We start from the raw sequence: 20,813 nt of genomic DNA, 5'->3' as shown, positions 1-20,813 counted from the left end.
CTTCATTTGATATTTGTTCATATCCTTTGACCATTTGTCTTTTGGAGAATAGCTTGAATTCTTTTACATTTGAGTCAATTCTCTATATATTTAGAAATAAGGCCTTTATCAGAACCCTTAAAAGTAAAAAAAAAAAAAAAAAAAAAATTTCCCAGTTTATTGCTTCCCTTCTAATCTTGTTTGCATTAGTTTTGTTCGTACAAAAACTTTTTAACTTAATATAATCAAAATTATCCATTTTGAATTTCATAGTGTACTTGAGTTTTCTCTTTGGCCACAAATTCCTTCCTTCTCCACAGGTCTGAGAGGTAAACTCTCCTTTGTTCTTCTAATTTGCTTATAATATTACTCTTTATGTCTCAATCATGAACCCATTTTGACCTTATCTTAGTATATCTTGTTGGGTGTGAGTCAATGCCCAGTTTCTGCCATACTAATTTCCAATTTTCCCAGCCGTTTTTGTCAAATAAAACTTCTTATCCCAAAAGCTGGGGTCTTTGGGTTTGTCAAATACTAGATTACTATAGTTATTTACTATTTTGTCCTGTGAATCTAATCTATTGAACTGATTTATTACTTTATTTCTTAGCCAGTACCAAATGGTTTTGATGCTCACTGCTTTATGATATAGTTTTAGGTCTGGCACATCTAGAACACCTTCATTTGCATTTTTTATTAATTCCCTTGAAATTCTTGACCTTTTGATCTTTCAGATGAATTTTGCTCTTATTTTTTCCAGCTCTATGAAGTAATTTCTTGGAAGTTTGATTGATATGGCACTGAATAAGTAGATTAATTTAGGTAGTATTGTCATTTTTATTATTTTAGCTCAGCCTACCCATGAGCACTTGACATTTTTTTTTTCCAAGAAATTAGACCTGACTTTATTTGTGTGGAAAGTGTTCTGTAATTTTGTTCATACAGTTCCTGATTTTGCTTTGGCAGGTAGACTCTCAAATATTTAACATTATCTACAGTTATTTTAAATGGAATTTGTCTTTGTATCTCTTGCTGCTGGACTTTGTTGTAATATATTAAAATTCTAATGATTTATGTGACAATTTTGTTAAAGTTGTACATTATTCCCAGTAGTTATTATTATTATTATTATTATTATTATTATTATTATTATTATTATTATAGCTTTTTACTTACAAGATATATGCATTGGTAATTTTTCAGCACTGACAATTGGAAAACCTTTTGTTCCAACTTTTCCCCTCCTTTCCCCTACCCCTTCCCCTAGATGGCAGATTAACCAATACATGTTAAATATCTTAAAGTATAAATTAAATACAATATATGTATACATGTCCAAACAATTATTTTGCTGTACAAAAAGAATCCGACTTTGAAATATTGTACAATTAGCCTGTGAAGGAATTCAGAAATGCAGGTGGACGAAAATAGAGGGAATTCTATGTAGTGGTTCATAGTCATCTCCCAGAGTTCTTTCACTGGGTGTAGCTGGTTCAGTTCATTACTGCTCTGTTGGTGGCCACATCCATCAGAATTGATCATAGTATAGTATTGTTGTTGAAGTATATAATGATCTCCTGGTCCTGCTCATTTCACTCAGCATCAGTCTCTCTGGGCCTTTCTGAAATCATCCTGTTGGTCATTTCTGTAGTAGTTTTTTTTTTAGTTGATTCTCTAGGATTCTCTAAGTATACATTATATCATCTGCAAAGAGCGATAATTTGATTTCCTCATTACTTACTTTCATTCCTTTAATTTCTTTTTATACTATTACTGCCAAAACTAGCATTTCTAATACAATATTGAATAGTAATGATGATAGTGGGAAGCCCTGTTTCACCCCTGATCTTATTGGGATTGGTTCCAGTTTATTCCCATTACATTTGATGCTTGTTGGTAGCTTAAATAGATGTTATTGATCATTTAAAGAAAAAATACATTTATTCCTAAATTCTCTAGTGTTTTTAATAGGAATGTGTGGTGGATTTTAATCAAATGGTTTTTTCTGCATCTAATGAGATAATCATATGATTTTTTTTTGTTAGTTTGATTATTGATATGGTCAATTATGTTAATATTTTTCCTAATATTGAACCATCCTGCATTCCTGGTATAAATCCAACTCGGTCATGATGTACTATCCTGGGAATAACTTGCTATAATCTCTTTATATTTTATTTAAGATTTGGCATCAATATTCATTAGGGAAATTGGTCTATAATTTTTTTCTCAATTTTGACCCTGTCTAGTTTTGGTATCAGCACCATGTCTGTGACATAAAAATAATTTGGTAGGATTCCTTTTCTTTCTCTAGTTTTTAGATGCATTTTTAATTACCTGAAAAATAAAATGTGCTCCTTTGTAAATTTTATCTCTGGTTCATTTTGTGATCAAGATGGAGATATTTTAGTTGCATAATAGGCCAAGGGGAAATATAATTTTGTATTAAAAGACCAAGTCTAAAGCTGTTTTATTAATTATTCAATGTGAACTGGAGTGCTTCAGGCATTATGTATTATTAGGCCTGTTCTATTCAGTGGTTTTATTGGTATCTTGAATGAAAACATAGATTGCATATACTATTTTTAATATTTCATTTTTTAAAATTATATATAAAGACAATTGTACCATTTGCTTTTCAAAATTGTGAGTTCCAAATTTTCTCCCTTTCTCTCACTTCTCCTTTTTTAAGAAGGCAAGTAGTTTGATATAGATTATACCTGTGACATCAGATTATATGTGCTTTAAAACAAAGATGCAAATGCTGCCCATTGCTCAATATTCCTGAGTGCTATCTGAATCAGATTAAAATGTTATTGGGAAATGTTTTAGCAAAATAAATCAAAACACAAAGCAAATTAGATAAAGGTAATTTAGGTTTTTTAAAGTCAATATGCAGCCATGAAAGATTTATTTCTACTAATGTTTGACACTGGAACATGTCATCTTTGAATTATTTTTTATATCAGCTTATGAAGTAAAACCTTAATTTTATTTGAACTCACTGTGTCCTGATGGTTTAATTTCCTCCTTATCCTAAGCCTGGGAGACTGATTCATATACAGTTCACCTAATAGAAAAAATAAATGTAAAATCCAACACATGGGTTAAAAAAAACAGAACTGCAGAGGTGCACATTTATCCCAGAAGACATTCATGTTAATAAGACTTGAGGGCTTTAGAGAATTGCAGGTTTAATAAGTCTTAAAGGTACAACGTGGTAACCAAAAAATCTAGTACAATTTCAGCCTGCATCAATAGATCCATAGTGTCCATAATGTGGGGGATAAGAGCTCGCTGTATTCTACCCTGGTTAGAATACTTCTAGAATATTCTATTCAGTTCTTATGTCACATTTCAGAAAAGACATTGACAAATTAGAGTTCATTCATAGGGGGCACCTAGGATGATTAGAGGATGGGAGATTCTGTCATACAATTATTTGATCAATAAGAATTTATTAATTGCCTACAATGTACCAGGCATTTTGCCAGGTACTAGGAATACAAAATATATACAAAGCATAAATAATATAAATTCAGGGAAATTTTAGGAGGGAATCTCTAACAGCTGAAGACATCAGGTAAGGCAGTGTTTGTGTGTGTGTGTGTTACACAAAATTTGAAGGAAATTACAGATTCTACGTAGTGAAGGTGAGGGAAGATAGTCTGTACAATGGCAGAGAGTCTCCTATATAATAGGAGACATGCAGACTTATGCTTAATGTGGAAAAAATATAAACAATTACAACTATCCAAAAAAGTAAACTATCTTCTGAGAAGGATAAGAAGATCAGTTTGGCTGAAGCAGAATAAATAAGGAATGATATGAAAGAAGTCTGGGAAGGTAGACTGGTACTAAGTTATAAAAGTGCCAAACAGAAGAATTCGTATTTTTTCCCAGTAATCAGGAGCTATTGGAGTTTATTGACTAGGGGAGTGGCATGATATGTCCTGTATTTAAGTGAATGTTGACAGTGTGAGTTGGTCCTAGACAAAGGGACTCTAATGAGAAAAGACAACTGTCCAGGTAAGAGGTGGCAAGACCCTCTGAGAGAAGGGAAGAGGACAGGTGCAAGATACATTTTGGAGGTAGACTATATAAGAAAAGAACATATTAAATATGTGGATCAGGGAATAAAGAGAAATGAAGGGTGTCTCGGATGTCATGAATCTGGATGATTTGAGGGATGCTGCAGTCAGAGATAGGGAAATTAAAAAGAGGGTTGGAAAAGATTTTAAAAATCTGTTCTTTTAAGAGAGAAGTTCTACTTTGGAACTGTTAATTTTGAGATATCCATGGAGAATCTATACAAAAGTAACCAAAAGGAAATAGGCAATGTGGGACTGAGCTTTGGAGAAAGACTAAGGTTGATCTATGTTTCTGGGAACATTCCATGTAAAGATAACTGAACAAGAAACATTTAAAAGAACTGGTGATGTTTAACATGAAAAGGAGAAGCCAAGGGAAAAATAACTTGTCTTCAAGTGTCTGAACGGCTGTCACATGAAAGGAAGATTAGAATTGTTCTGCTAGAAGACATGAGTATAAGTTTCAGAGGCAGATTTAGACTTAAGGTAAGAAATAAAAATTATCTAACAATGATAGCTATGTGAAAAAGCTACCTTCAATGAAGGGAAGTTCTTCAAGTGAAAACTGGATGATTTACTGGCCACTGAAAATGTTGAAAAATCTATATTTATTTGAGTATGGGTAGAATAGATGATTTCAGAGGTACTTTCCAACTCATTGAAATTTGCTATTTGAAAACTGACTGGAAGGAGTGGTAGCAAAGGGCAGGGGTAGGGGTGAGAGAAAATAGAGGCATGAAAAGAAGTCTATTTCAATGATGCAGAGGGACTCAATATATGAATGCAATAGGATTGAATAATTGATTGGAAAAAAGATGATAGATAGCCTTTGGTGGTTTAGTTCATCACACAGAAATGGACTATGGCTAAAAAGTAGTTTTTCTAGTTGTTCAGTCATTTTTATCAATGTCTGACTTTTCATAACCTTAAAGGTTTTCTTGGCAAAGAAACTGGGGGAGCTTACCATTTCCTTCACCAGTTCATTTTACTGATGAGAAAACTGAGGCAAACTAGGTGAAGTGATAGCTAGTGTCTGAGTCCAAATTTCAATTCAGGAAAATGAATCTTCCTGACTCCAGGTATTCTATCCACTATGCAATCTAACTATCTAAATGTAGTTAAGATACATCCTTATCTGTAAAAACTACAGCTTTTCCCTTCTTTTTTTTTTTCCTTTTGAAGTATAGTAGGAAGGACTTTTTCTGCCTAACAATGTCCTTCTCCTAGAACTCTTCCTCAGGGACACAGTTGCCAAGATTTTGACAATGGTATACAAGCACAAGTTCTAATGTTAGGTTTTAGGGAAGTCAAAGGAAGATGAGAAACATCCCAAACGCTCATGTCTTAATAGTATGATTCTTTGTCTCCATGGCCCTACCAGATCCCCAAACCCCAGGGTAACCACTATCCCTAGTTCAACCAATCCTCCTCCAACCACCCACTATCAGTAGCTGTCACCCAAATCTGTCATCCATGTAAGAGAGTGCTCCCATTGTTCAAATATCTGGGGTACAGGCCTTTCAGTCTGGTAAAAAGAGAATAAACTTTTGTAGTCTAAAGGATTTGGTTTCAAATCCTATCTTTAATACTTATTACCTGTATAACCATAAATAAATTTCTTTCCCTCTATGGACCAGCAGTTCCTCAACTACAAAATTACAGTCTTGGATTCCATAATTTTTATTATCTCTTCCAGCTTTTGAACATAAGTTGATGATAAATATACTAATTCAGTTCATATCAATTATTTTATATTTTTCTTATCAAATATCATATCAGAATATTTCTTTCTTAAACATTAACTAAATAGCTAGGTCCTGACTAGTACTAATAATGAATATTCTGAAGTGGTAACATGTATTTAAATTAATACTATTTTAAGTTACAACTATGTAAAATATGGCAATTGGTTCCAGCCCAGTGGAAATAATTCAGTGTAAATTAAAATGATTCAACTGCTTCCAGAGATTTATTATTAATAGGGACAAAACTATGAAGCAATTATATTACTCAATGTATTTTCAAAAAATGCTGTAATCATTCTAATGAAATATAGCTAAACAATGCCCATCATTGGTCAGTTCCTAGACACAAAAATATTTATATACACTGTTCTATTGCTGGTGAATTTTTTTTCTTTTCCTAGTTCAGATAGTTGGAAAATAAGTTATTTTTTCCAAGAGTGTTTTCCATATAATCTAGTTCCTGAAATGGTCAGAATGATATACCACATATTATAAAATTGATGGATGGGTCTCCCTGTTTCCATTCTCTCACTAGTTAAACTGGCTAAATGTGACAGGTTTTTTTTTTAATGATGTATATGTTTGTATAGTTCAAAAGGGGGATTTTTCTGATAAAATATTTTGAGTTTTGGGGAATATGGGGAGCTATTTTTTTTCTCAAAGGAGATAAAATCTTTATTTGTTTTAATCAATTCACCTTTTAGATCAAATCCAAAAATCAGCCTAATGCTATTCTATAAGTCCTATGATGTCTTTTAGACTCAAAAGTGCTTTAGAAAACAGAAGAGTGGAAGTATGTAGGCAATGTATTCTAAGTGCTGCATTTATTCCATCAAACTTTTCATTAAGTGTGTACTATCTACCCATATTTATTTTATCAAACTATCTTGGTAGGCTTCATACACAATTTTATTTTCCATTGATATATATTAGGCAAAAAGAGTTTGAAAATTGTTTAAGCAAAAAAAAAAAAAAAAAAAAAGAAGAAGAAGAAAAGAAAAATAAAGAAAGTAATAGACCAATATAAGACATAAACTCTGGCTTTTCTACCACTAACTAACATACTAGAAACTGTCTGGATTTCCACTTAACACACAGCCAAATCCTTTCCCAGATTTGGGGATTTAAATTCATTTTATTGAAAAGAAGACTCTGTCCCTGACATTAGGGTTAAGTTTCATTTCTTCTTTGTTCATGCTGAGACTTGGTTTTCAGACATTAAATTGAGTCTATTGGTTTTAACCTATTTCAAAACACATAGCTAGTGCTGAGATTCCTAAGAAATGCTTTTTCTTTTTCTTTCTCAACAGAAAACTTGGAACAGGCTTCATTCTTCATGTGACCTTTACTATCATCATAGAGAATCAAATAAGACACATTCACCTGAACCTAAGGCAATTTCAACTCACTTCTCTAGATGAAAGTAAAAACTGCCTAAATCTTAGTCATCACTACTGGGGGAAAGTCTTACCAATGTTAAAATGAACTTGGTCTTATGCCATGGTGCCAGAAGAAAAATAATCAAACTTTTATCCCACTATTCTATATCCCACTATGCTTTTTAGATCATTTATTTCTACCCCCTCCCTTTTTTCTCCTCAATAGCACCATCTTTTAGATGCAAGTATTTTTCTGCCTCCTGAAATTAGGAATTTCTCATTCATCACCTCTCACGCTCACCTTACACTTTCCATTTTCTCACAGATTGATATGAATAAAGATTGCCACTACATCTCAGCCCTGCATTTTTCCTCTGAATGATACTAGGATTGGGTAATCAGATCAATTTATAGCTAATCGGAAGGAATTTTCTTCCAAATGAAACTTGTCAGACACATTTATGTCCTTTAAAGCCACTGTAATTGACCCAGCAGAGGTAGAACATCACCTGTCTCCTTGGAATGAATACAATTGATGGCAACATCAGGACTTCAGAAAGAAGGATTTCTGGGTCCTTTTCATACTTTGGACACTTTGGACATGGATGCATATAAAAAGTGTCAAATAACCTTTTTTTGACTTGATTTTGCCATCAATAAAATGATGCTTAATATTAATACATTTTAAAATACTCAAAGGATCTGTGATACGGTCAGAATGTGGGAGTCCTTTACACTAATATAACAATTCAACAAATTCTACACTACTGGGCCTATAAAACCTATTTTTTGTTGCTTCAATTGTTTTTAGTCTTATAGAGATTGTCATTTTCCCAAGGCTATTTATCTAGTAAGTTTCAGAGGAAAAATTTGAACTTAGGTCTTCTTGATTCCAATCCTAACAATCTATCCACTATGCTCCAGTTATTGAAACATAGTAATGCTTAAGTGGCATAAATATTTTATTACTAAGGCATTCTAATATCCAAATGATATTATGAAGAAACCATTAACAAATAGTTTCAGTACAATTAAGTGTATATTCAGTTCCATATAAAAATAATTGGTGAGCTACAGAGACATAGAAAATACCAAACAAGAAAATTCAAAAATATTTCCAGTTGATTTTGGAATCTGAACCTATTGATCTATTGTAAACTTGAACATGTGTATAAGTGTCATATTTCTGAGAATTCAGAATTAAGTTCGAATTCTAATTAAACCATAAATTGATTTGGGTCCCATTATAAGGTCCTAGAATTATACAATCATAATGACAAAAAATATTTTAAAGGGGACCTTAAACCTCTCTAAAAAGTGATCTTCCAATCCTCAATTTAAATCAGTTCCACTCACCTAGTGAAACTGTTCTTTGCTCTCATTGCTTCCTCCAATCTTATAACATCTCCAGAATGTCCTAATACAACATCCTGGGATTCAGTGTCAACATTTCAATATGTTCATCAGCACCAAGAGTCTCTTGCCATCTTAATCCCTGTTGCACTCATTTTAGAATCCCCAAACCTGGACAATTCCTATTTCTTTCTTTTCACTTGTTTAAGGAAAACTAAGAATTGTTCAAGAGAGTCACCAAACCATTCTGTTTGCATTATCTACAGTTCAATCCATGTAAACTAAGCTGAACTTTCACTGCTGCACAGTAATACTTATATTCACCACTTCCATTTCTTATTTTATTTCCTATGTCAGCTTTTTTTCAAATTTGGTCCACTCTCCTTAATCCCCTTTTCTCAGTCTCATCGTACATGTACTCAGCAAATTCTCTTGGCTTCTACTTCTTTGAAAATATAAGATCATATGCATTAAAACTTTTATTTTATCTTCTCCCATCAAATTTTCCTGTTTTATCTCAAAGAAAGAGGCAGATCTCTCTTTAATCTGAGATAATCTTTCTACCAATGCCCTAGATCTTATCCACTTCTGTATTTTTTGAGTTCTTGATCTATGACTCAACCTGTTTCTGTACCTTAATTTTTTTCATCTCCCAAGACTCCACCTCCATTGCCTACAAAGAAAAAATTCCATCAACTTTGCTACTGGCTGAATAAATTAAGGTATATGAATATTATGGAATGTTTGTTCTATAATAAATGATCAGCAGGATGATTTCAGAAAGTCCTGGAGAGACTTACATGAACTGATGCTAAATGAAATGAGCCGAACCAGGAGATCATCGTACATGGTAACAGCAAGGTTATATGATGGTCAATTCTGACGGCTATGGCTCTTCTCAACAGAGAGGTGATTCAGACCAAATCCAGTGGATTTGTGTTGGAGAGATCCATCTGCATCCAGACAGAGGAGGACTGTGGAGATTGGAGGTGGATTAGAACATAGCATTTTCATTTTTGTCATTATTGCTTGCTTTTTGTTTTCTTTCTCATTTTCTTCCTTTTTGATCTGATTTTTTTTTGTGCAGCATGATAGTTGTAGAAATAAGTATAGAAAAATTGCACATGTTTAAGATATATTGGCTTACTTGAGGGGAAAGGAAAGAGAAAAAAATTAGAACACATGGTTTTGAAAGGGTAAATGTTGAAAACTATTTATGCATATATTTTGAAAATAAGTAGCTTTAGAATTCCCAATCCCTCTATTTTTGTCCACCTGCACTTTTGATTTCCTTCACAGGCTAATTGTAGACTATTTCAAAGTCTGATTCCTTTTGTACAGCAAAATAACTATATGGACATGTATACATATATTGTATTTAACATATACTTTAACATATTTAACATGTATTGGTCAATCTGCCATCTGGGGAAGGGAATAAGGGAAAGAGGGGAAAATTGGAATAAAAGGTTTTGCAATTGTCAATGCTGAAAAATTACCTATGCACATATCTTATAAACAAATCTATAATAAAAAAGAAAATAAATAGCGTTCAAAAAACCATCATAAGAATAAAATACTATTTGCAAAAATAAAATACTCCACCTTTGTCCAACTCCATATCTCGGTGAGGATCAGATTTTCTTCATATAATAAACCAGCCAAAATAATATATTTTAAAATTTGAATGGAGTAGGTGTTGTGACAATCCAGCTATCTTTTATTAAGTAAATATTTAAAACATATATTCAAGAATATATAAAACAATGTTGTTCCTCTCACTGAAATGTATTTATTTCAGTATGTATTAAGTTTGTTATCAATATTTTCATGAATTAATAAATATTTTAAATTTATCAAATTTTATTTCTAGTATGGTAAATATCTATAGATAAAAAGCAGACAGGCAAAATTCTTTGGGGACTTCAATAACTTTTTTTTTTCCTTAGGCAATTGGGGTTAAGTGACTTGCCCAAGGTCACACCTCTAGGAAATATTAAGTGTCTAAGGTTAGATTTGAACTCAGGTCCTCCTGACTTCAAGGATAGCACTCTATCCACTGTGCCATCTAGCTTTCCTATTCAATAACTCTTTAAGAGCATAGGGTTTTTAATTTTTAAAATCATAAAGGGATTTTGAAACCGAAAACTTTGAGAACTGTTGTTAATAGAAATACAGATGAGGAAAGTCCTACTCTACCAACACAATTTGATATCTCTTCTGCAAATTGTATCCTTAGATATCTACCTAGATCCTTGAGAGATAGGACCCTGCCCGGGGTCATATAGTCAGCAGATGTTCAAGGTACGATTTGGTCCCAGGTCTCCTCATCTTCCAGGATAGTGACCTTTTCGCTTTAACATACAACCTCATTGTTCTCCCTACTATTAACACTAATATTCCTCTAAATGAATGCACATAGAGAGGCATATACCTGACAATCTTTGACCTGGGCAAATTAATTTACCTCCATGAGACTCAGTTTCTTAATCTGTAAAATAGAGGAATTGTATCAGATGACCTCAGAGGCCTTTTTAAGTTCATGATGTCATGAATTTCACTAGGTTTCAGTAACTATAAATCAGAGATAAACTTCCCCCTCCATACTTTTAGAAAGAGTTTTGTATTAAAAACAAATCCTCAAATCACAGAGTCTTTGTAACATCTGTGAGGAATTTTGTCACATATATACTTACTGTATTCATTGATTTCAAAGATGAGCCTGGGGATTCCACTTTGCTGGTCTATTTGAGATTCTCTAAGAACATAATTTCTAGTGAACCAAACATACATAATGAATGCACTCATTAGTCTCCATCCCTTTTTAATGTCAGAACACACTTGCCTCTTTAATGTATGCCTCCCACTATATAGAGTACAAATTAAAATGCTGTTTGTTGTTAAGCATTAAAAGTACCCCTGACAAAAACCACAGCATCTAAAAGGGGGAAGATTTAGAAGCTTCCCCATGGGGCTCAAAGTTACTGGAGTACACACTCATCATGCCTGCAGAATGCCTCCAGCACTCGCCCAGTCTGGCTGCTTTTTGTGCCTTCATCTTATTACACAGCTAAATAGTTTTAATCAAGTTATAGCCAGGATTTATAACATTTTGCCTCCGAGAAATCAAGGAGTCTTCCCTGATAGGGTATTGTCATGGATGCTCCTTCCAATTGTTAGTTTATGGACACTAGTTTCCTGAAGAATGCAACAAATAATCATAGAATCAATGACTCATGAAGTGTTAAATGCAGAAGGGACCTTAAAGATTATTTTATCCCAGATTTCTACTTTATGGGTGAGAACTGAAGCCCAGAGTGGTTAAAAAATTAACTACTGTTGATGTTTTGGTAGTGTTTTTGTTGTTCAGTCATGTCAAACTACTCATGACCCTATAGACCAGAGTCTTTCTTCTGTTGTCTATTCTCTCTCTCTCTCTCTCTCTCTCTCTTTTTTTTCCTGAGGCAATTGGGGTTAAGTGACTTGTCCTGGTCACACAGCTAGGACGTGTTAAGTGTCTGAGGTCAAATTTGAATTCAGGTCCTCCTGACTTCAGGGCTGATGCTCTATCCACTGTGTTAACTAGCTGCCCCTTTCCATTATCTCTCAAAGTCTCAAAGTTATGTTTGTTATTTTCATAACATTGCCTATCTATCTAAACTTCAGTTGCCCATTTTTCCTTTTAATTTCAATCTTTACCAACATCAGGGTCTTTTCCAATAAGTCCCAGCTCATTATGTGACCAGAGTTTTAATCTTCCAGTAAATAGTAAATTAATTTCTTTAAGTAGTATCATTTGCCTATTATCATTTGACTGTTAGTTTTACCTTCTGAATTCTCCACACTGTCCCCTTTTCTAGAATCATTCACTTGTCAAACTCCAATCTTGGATGATTCCTACCATCCTCCTGCTCATTAACAGCTGAATCAAGCTAGAGGAAGTCATATAACACATAATATATATCACAAGATACAAGACAAATTTGTAAACTCAACTGGACCCTTATTGAACCAAGGCAATCTTTTTTATTTTTCCCATCCTTAAACTATCCTCTCACACTTTTCACAGAAACTATTCTGAATCTTCTCTCTTCAAGCTTTCCACATTTTCCTCTCTCACCTTCTTACCTAAGCACTTCACCTCTTTATTGAGAAAACTAAAGCCATTTACACTGAACTCTCTCTTCTTCCCTTCTTTTCATCTCAAAACTCCTTATCATCATTCTCCATTTTTTCTCTTTTTTCAGACTCTGAAAAGGGGGTCATTCTTCTCTTACACGAGGGTGACCCCTCTGAATATGTCCTTGATCTCATCCCTTTCTTATTCTCCAAAAGATTGCCTCCTCAAGCACCCTCTTTCTCTCTTTAATCTTGAATCTCTTTCTTTCTACTGATACCTTCCCTACCGCCTTCAAACATGTTCAGTTCTCTCATCTTTAAAATGACATTCACCAGACCTTAGCCATTTTTTAAAGCTATCCTCCTATATCTTGATTTCCTTTTTTTTTTTTTTTTTTTTGGTCCAACTCAATTAAAAAAAAAAATCTATACTAATCATCTCTACTTCCTCAGTTTTCACTTACTTCTCTGACTTCTGACCTATTCACTCAACTGAAATTATTCTATTCAGGAACTCCAACAATCTGTTAATTATCAAATCTGGTGGCATTTGTTTTCAGTCTTTATCTTTCCTGATCTCTCTGCTCCATTAAATATTGTTGATCACCATTTTCTTCTAAATAATCTTTCCTCTATGTTTTAATGGTATTATTCTCTCCCAGATCTAATCCTACTTTAAAAAATCACTTCTTTACAGCATTTTTATATTATGTCTATCGTTCATACATGACTATAGGTGTCTCCCAAGGCTTTGTCCTAGATAATTCTCTCTCAACATTCCCTCTCAAGGTGACACACCAGTTGCTATGAACTTAATAAGCATTTTTCCCAGATAACTCACAGGTCTGTGTATTTACTTCGAATCTTTCCTCTGATCTTTAATTCCATAGATCTATATCATCTAAATTGAACATTTAAAATTGGATATACCAGAGACATCTCAAAATAAACATGTTTAAGCAGAATCAATTATCTTTTCTTCAAACCCACCCTTCAATCAAATTTTCTTAATTTCTGTCAATCTATTATCCTAACTTCTGCATTTTCATTTACTCCCTATATCCCATAAATTGTCAAATGTTGCCATTTATATCTCCAAACTATTTCTCATATTCCATTTTTCACCACACAGCGACCATCTTGTTTTATGCCCTCACCTCTCACTCAGACTATTACAAAATTGAAATTGGTTATCTGACTCCAGTTTTTTTTTTCCCATTCTATTCTTCCATTCTCCACATAGCTGCCAAAGAGATTTTCCTTGGACATAAATTTGGCCATGCTATTCCCCTAGTCATTAAACCCCATAGTCTCCCTATTGCCTCTAGAATTGAGTATAAATTTGTATACTTTCCAAATCTTATCGTAAGCTATCTTTCTAGCCCTCCTATTTCCCCTCCTCACCTTACTTTTTTACATGTAACACTTTGTTTTCCTTCTCAGTGTTTTCATATCTAAAATATAGTCCCCCATTACTTCATTGAATCTCTCACTTTCTTCAAGATGTATCTGAAACACCAGTTTCTATATTAAGATTTTCTTGACCCCTCCTCTTTTCACATTGCTAGTTCCCTCCCTTCTCAACAACTTTTTTAAAACTATATTTTTATTCTGTATATATTCATATAATAATTATAGCTTAAAGTTTTGCCCAAGGGATTTTACTGCTGCACCTTCTCCTCCACTAAAGAGATCCCCTACTCTGGACCAATGTAAATAGTCTGAATTTAGCTCAGTCATGGGAGAATTGATGCCTTTTTTCAAGGCTGAGATTCTTTTTTTTTTTTTTTTTTTTTTTTTCCCACACTTACTCATTGTAGCCTCACATTGGTACACCTGAGAAAAAGTATGGTTTTGGAAAATGTCTGAAGACTCACCAAAAGTGATAATTTAAAAAATACTCAGTATACAATATTAATCAAGTAAGGGAAAGTTCTTTTTTTTTACACACACAAAACAGCTTAACATAAAAAGTTCTCATAATCATGTATTAACAAAGATTTTTAAAAAGCAATGGTAACAAATACTATTGTACTCTCTTAGACAGTTGAGAATTAAAACCATCATCAAAATATGAAAACATTTTCAGAACCGATACTCTTAAAATTCATCTTGGTTCTGTAAAGTCCAAATAATTTCCTCAAGTCCATATCTGCTGACAAGACATGTCAAGCTTAGGGCTCCTCCTCTTAGTGATGGTATCTATCATCTTTAGTACATAAATTCTTCCTACTAGCAGTGATTTAAAACCAATAAATTCAGGATCTCTGGGCTTTTTTAACTCACAAAAATAACTCCTGAAACCTGGACATATTCATCTCATCTCCTATGTTCATAAAAGGAATATCAAGCAGATAAGATGATTAGAAATCTGGGCTTAAATGTATTTAAATCAGTCTCCCTGCTGCATCTCCCATGAGGGAATAATTACTATGCCACATGTGGAAAGGGAACCCTTCTCCTAGCCCTTTCATAGGAAAATCACTTACCACACATTCTAGAAAATTAAAGGGAGGGAGAAATCCATGTCCTTTTTAAGTTGTATAATTTTATATCCATCCACCACCCTCATACTATCATGGGGTAAAGTGAAGACCACTGGGCAATCTAGAGTATGACAATCATACCAAATACTAAGTTCTCTCAGTTCTGAAGCATGTAATAACTTCACCTGGAAACAACAGAGAAGCTCTGCACAGACTCCTCCCACTGTGCTTATACATGTGTATACACATTGTCTCCCCAGATAGCACAAGTTCTTTGAAAGTAAGAATTATTTAATTTTTTTTATATTTATATCTTCAGTACTAAACACAGTGTCTGGAACATGGTAGACCTTTAATAAATGCTTATTGATTCACTGAATCAATCACAAAATAACACAATATAGCAATATATAATATAAAATAAAGCACAAAACAATAAATATAACTGAAAAATTCAGTTAAACAACAAGGCATGTTTTTATTACTTTTTCTATACCAATTAACAATGTCAAATAAATCTTAGATTAATAGATTGACTGAACTTATAATTTTGATACTGTAAAAGCAGCATTTTTATGTAGATAGTGTTGACATTTTTGCAGAATGTTAAAAAAAAAATATTGTGATATTCCAGAGATAACTGAAACTAATTTTTTTCCTAAGAGCTTACCCTTATACATAGGAGATAGGAAACCATATGATATGATATCACATAAAATATAATGAATGACAAAAATTCCTGCTTGACCAAAAATATATTCTCTACCAGGCTGCCTCTTACTATATTGAGATACTCAATATGAAAGCTAATATCTTTGGTGTCAGATATTGTAGCATTTCTAAAATTTCACTATCCCTAAATGCAAACTAATCATCTGGAAAAGATAATTTAGTAGATCACTAACACTTATTGTAGATTGGTTCATAAGATGAGTTATTCTCATTAAACAAGATCTTTGAAGGAATGGGACTGATGGCATGTGGAGGAAGAGAAAAAGAAAATTCCATAGTACATGGGATATGGTATATAGGCTGATATAATAGCAGTCTAAAGGTACTAGCAAGTGCTCCAGCTAAAGTATCTAAAGGAAAGGAACAAGAGAATATAGAAGATAAATTTTGTCTCTAGTTATTCCTGCTTTTCTCACAGGGACATTTTAGTGTTTCGAATATTAAGGTAATCATAGAACTTAGAGAGTAAAAGCATATGAGAGTTCTTATAGTCAGTTCCACTATATTTAAAAGATTTGTATTTACTGACTCATAAATCTACTCACTCCTTCCTTCACTCAACAAATATTTTTGGGACACTTGTTATGTATAATAATATTAAGAGGATGCAAAAGACAATTCAAGCATATAGTCCATACCTTTTTTTGCTTCAAATTGAACTGGGAAAGGTTTAACATTACATGAAATAATTTGTAAAGTAGCATTCAGTTTAATTACACATATATATTCTGCCTCCAATATGTAAGATGCTGTGATCACTGCTGAGAGGGATCAGGTAAATTTCACCTCTGCTACTTTCTATCTGTGGCAAGTCACTTCATCCCTGGAAGCTTTTGTTTCCTCAATTGTGGAAGGAAACAACTATATCAGATGATCTCTGAAGTTTAGCTTCGAATCTGTGGGGCCATAAGATATTGTTTTTCATCTTTTACCTTCACATGCCAATATCCCAGTAGTTTATTGAATTGCTTGGTCGTAACTGCTTCTTAGCGGCACTTGTCAAAGTCCACAGCACTGTCAAATAGTTCAACGTCAGAAAAGGTCTGGTTGTCTCCAAGGAAGTGATATTAAAGGTGTATTGTTATCTGTTTGCCACTGAGCCCTTACTAACATTGGCTGTTTCCATCTAACTTGCAACTGAAACCTCCTATGTGTTTTCTCTCCCTTTATTAGGCTATGAACTCTGTTAGATCAGATAATCTATTGTTTTTGTATATGTATTCCCAGGATTTAATACAGTGTTTTGTACATGATATTTATATTTTTCCATTCATTCCATCCATTACTTTCCATTCATTCACTAATTCAGATAAGAAAAATAAAACACTGTCTCTGACCTTAGGAAGATTATGTGGGGACAAGGATGCAAATAAGCTTAATGGAGATTAGAGCACACATTCCTAGAAGAAATAGAAATAGAGTGCTATGAGGAGGCAAAGGTGACTTGTGGCTAGGGCATCAGGGAAGGTTTTAAAGTGTAGATTGTACTGGGGGGATTGATTGTCTTGAGGGAGAGATAAGATTTGAAAAAGCAGATTCAGGGAAGAACATTTCTGACACATGGAACTGGGGAGGGGCCAGGGCAAAAGACAGGGAGGCAAAAAGGATTATAGGATTTAGAGCTGGATGGCATATCTGAGATCATATAATCCAATCTATGACTGATTTGTTAACCTTAGCAAAATGCTAATTTTCTGCAGATGTCATGTTACCTTCTAGCTACCTGACCCAGGGACATTTTAACTCATCATTCCCTACTTAGGTCTCATCAAAACATGCTTTTTTCAAGTGGATTGAAGAAGCTGCTTTCTGTTGTTAAGAAATGTAGACAATATTCATTCAAAATTGACAAATTGATCCAGCATCTATCCCCACTGTCAAATGATTCTCAGCATTCAACCTAGAATCAGGAATGCATAGCACGTGGTTTGGTTCTATAGCTTAAATATACTATAAAGATTCTAGAAAGATAGAAAATAATGGAATATGATTTGGCAAGATTAAAAGAGATAGTAAGAACTTCAGTATGAATAAGTCTTCTACTCTCCTCTTTCTCTGAGGCAGGTAGTGGAACAAGTGAGATAGAATTTTCCTTATTCCTATCCTATGTAGCTGGGAGTTGTATGGGATTTATGTAAAGGCAAGATTGCCTGCACCAAAGAGAAAGGTTCAAATTCTATTCTAATGTCAGAAATTTCCTGTGACAGGATCTTTGGGCTTAGATTATTTATTCATTCAATTCTTTGTTTGTTTGTTTTGGTGGGGAAAGATCTAAGAATTCATATATAGAGAAATAATCATTTAATTAAAATTTATAAAATTTTATTTGCTAGAAACTCCTACTATGAAAACTTTTTTATTAATGAGTCAGCACTTTCTATCTGCCATTTTTTTTTTTGACAGCTGACAAAGAAATTAGAAAGTGAGGTGATTTTTCCAGTGGAAATCAGGGGCAGGACTTGAACCCAGCTATTTTTGATGCTAAGGGCAGTTTGCTATTTAATATACCTTATTATTTCTAGTTATTAAGCACCTACTTATCAAACAAAATTGGTTAGGACAGGAATAGTTAATTAAAAATAGGAGGCACCAAAAGGAGAGCTGCCTGAAACACTGAGAAGTAAACGGACTGTCCTGGGTCCTGCAGCTACTATGTCACAAGAGTGGGACAGAAACTGAGATCTCTCTGACTCCAAGGCTTTCTGAAAAACTTTATTCCTTCATCCTTTAATATTTAAGTTGCTAAACCCTGTGTAATCCTGACTGTGGCTCCTTGACATTTGGATTATTTCTTTGTGATTGCTGCAGTATTTTAGCACCTGTTGTTGCCTGGTTCCTAAGGCTGGCCATTTGCCTTTTTTTGATGGGGCTGGAAGCTCCATTACTGGCCTGCTGTGCCACTGGCATGTTGATCTAGGATGGTGGGACTTTAATTGTTAATCTCTGCTGTGACTAAGAGCCTCTTGTTAACTTTCTCTGATATTGTCTGTATTGGATTGTTATTTTACCCAAATGAGATAGAACTTTTCTGAAGTCCTTCTAAGTTACCTTAAGTTGGAAAATTGTTTCATTCTCTCTTTTTTTCTAAGTTCTGACACTCCATAATGTGTTTAGAGGCTTAAGGATATGTATATACCACACACAGAGAACAGGTTTGTTCTGAGAATAATATGAAATAAGACTTAGAAGTAATATTAAAGTACTTAACAATAACTTTTATATTATGTATTATATTACATATATTATAATATATCACATAATATACATTATATATTATTCAGTCATTATCTGTTTGTATCCCATTCTTTGCAGTTTTCATGGCAAAAGTGGCTTGTCATTTTCTAACTCATTTAGCAAATGAGGAAACTGAGGCAAATAATGCTAAGTGAGCTCTTTAGGGTAACATAGCTAGTAAGTGTCTGAAACCGGATTTGAATACAGGTCTTCCTGACTACAGGCTCAGGTATATCTTTCACCCTGGGAGCATAGTCCTACTCTAACAAAGGAATAGACTGAAAAAATGAGCAAAGAAGAGAAAAAAGATTCTGACCATAGAAAGTTATTGTGTTGACAAAGAAGATAAAAAAACACATTCAGAAGATGTCAAAGCTCCAACATCTAAAGCCTCCAAGAAAAATGTGAATTCATTTCAAATCATGGAAGAACTTAAAAAGGATTTTGAAAATCAAGAAAGAGAAGTAGAAGAAAAAGTGGGAAAAGAAATGAGAGTGATTAAAGCAAATAATGAAAACAAGTCAACAACTTGATAAAAGAGACATAAAAAAAAATACTAAAGAAAATCACATCTTTAAAAAACAGAATAGGACAAATTGTAAAAGAGGCACAAAAAGGCAATGAGAAGAATGGCTAGAAAACCATAACTGGTCAAATGGAAAGATAGAGGTGAAAATATACTGAAGAAAAAGACTACTTAAGAAGTAGAATTAACTAAATGCAAAAGGCAATAAAAAGGTCACCAAAGAAAATAATTCCTTAAATATTAGAATGGAGTGAATGGAATGGAATGACTTTATGAGAAATCAAGAAACAATAAAGCAAAACCAAAAGAAAGGAAATAGACTACAGCATGAAATATCTCATTGGAAAAACAAATGACAAGAAAAATAGATCCAGCAGATTTAAAAATTATTGGACTACTTAAAAACCATGATTACAAAAAGAGCCTACACATCATCTTTCAAGAAAATTTCAAACTGCCCTAATATTCTAGAACCAAAGGGTAAGTAGAAATTGAGAAAATCCACCACTGACCTTCTGAAAAATGATCCCAAAATGAAAACTCCTAGGAATAGTATAGGCAAATTCCAGAGTTCCCAGGTCAAGGAGAGACTATTACAAGCAGCCAGAAAGAAGCAATTCATTTGTGGAGCCATAGTCAGGATAACACAAGATTTAGAAGCTTCTACATTAAAGGATTGGAGGATTTAGAATATGATTTTCCAGAAAGCAAAGGATTTAGAATTATGACCAAGATTCACTTCCCTAGAAAAATTGAATATAATTCCTGAGGGAGAAAAAATGGAAATTTAATAAAATAGAAGACTTTTAAGCATTTTTGATGAAAAGAAGAAAGCTGAATAGAAAATGTGACATTCAATTAAAGACAAGCATAAAAAAGGTAAATAGTAAAGAGAAATTATAAGGAACTTAATAAAGTCAAACTCTTTTCTTTCCTACAAGGGAAGAGGAAATTTGTAACTCATAAAAACTTTACCATTGTTAGAGCAACTAGGAATGTATATAGAGAAGTATATATAGAGGTGAATATGAAGGAATGATAACCAAACCAAAAAAAAAAAAAATCAAATTAAGGGATGAGAAAGAAGAATGCACTGGGAGAAAGATGAGGAGAGGGATAGAATGGAGTTAATTATCTCACACAAAAGAGGCAAGAAAAAACTTTTATAT

This window comes from Sminthopsis crassicaudata, chromosome 2, assembly GCF_048593235.1.
Source record: "Sminthopsis crassicaudata isolate SCR6 chromosome 2, ASM4859323v1, whole genome shotgun sequence".
NCBI classification, from domain to species: domain Eukaryota; kingdom Metazoa; phylum Chordata; class Mammalia; order Dasyuromorphia; family Dasyuridae; genus Sminthopsis; species Sminthopsis crassicaudata.
The sequence above is the reverse complement of the archived record's forward strand: the minus strand, read 5'-3'. Positions refer to the sequence as shown.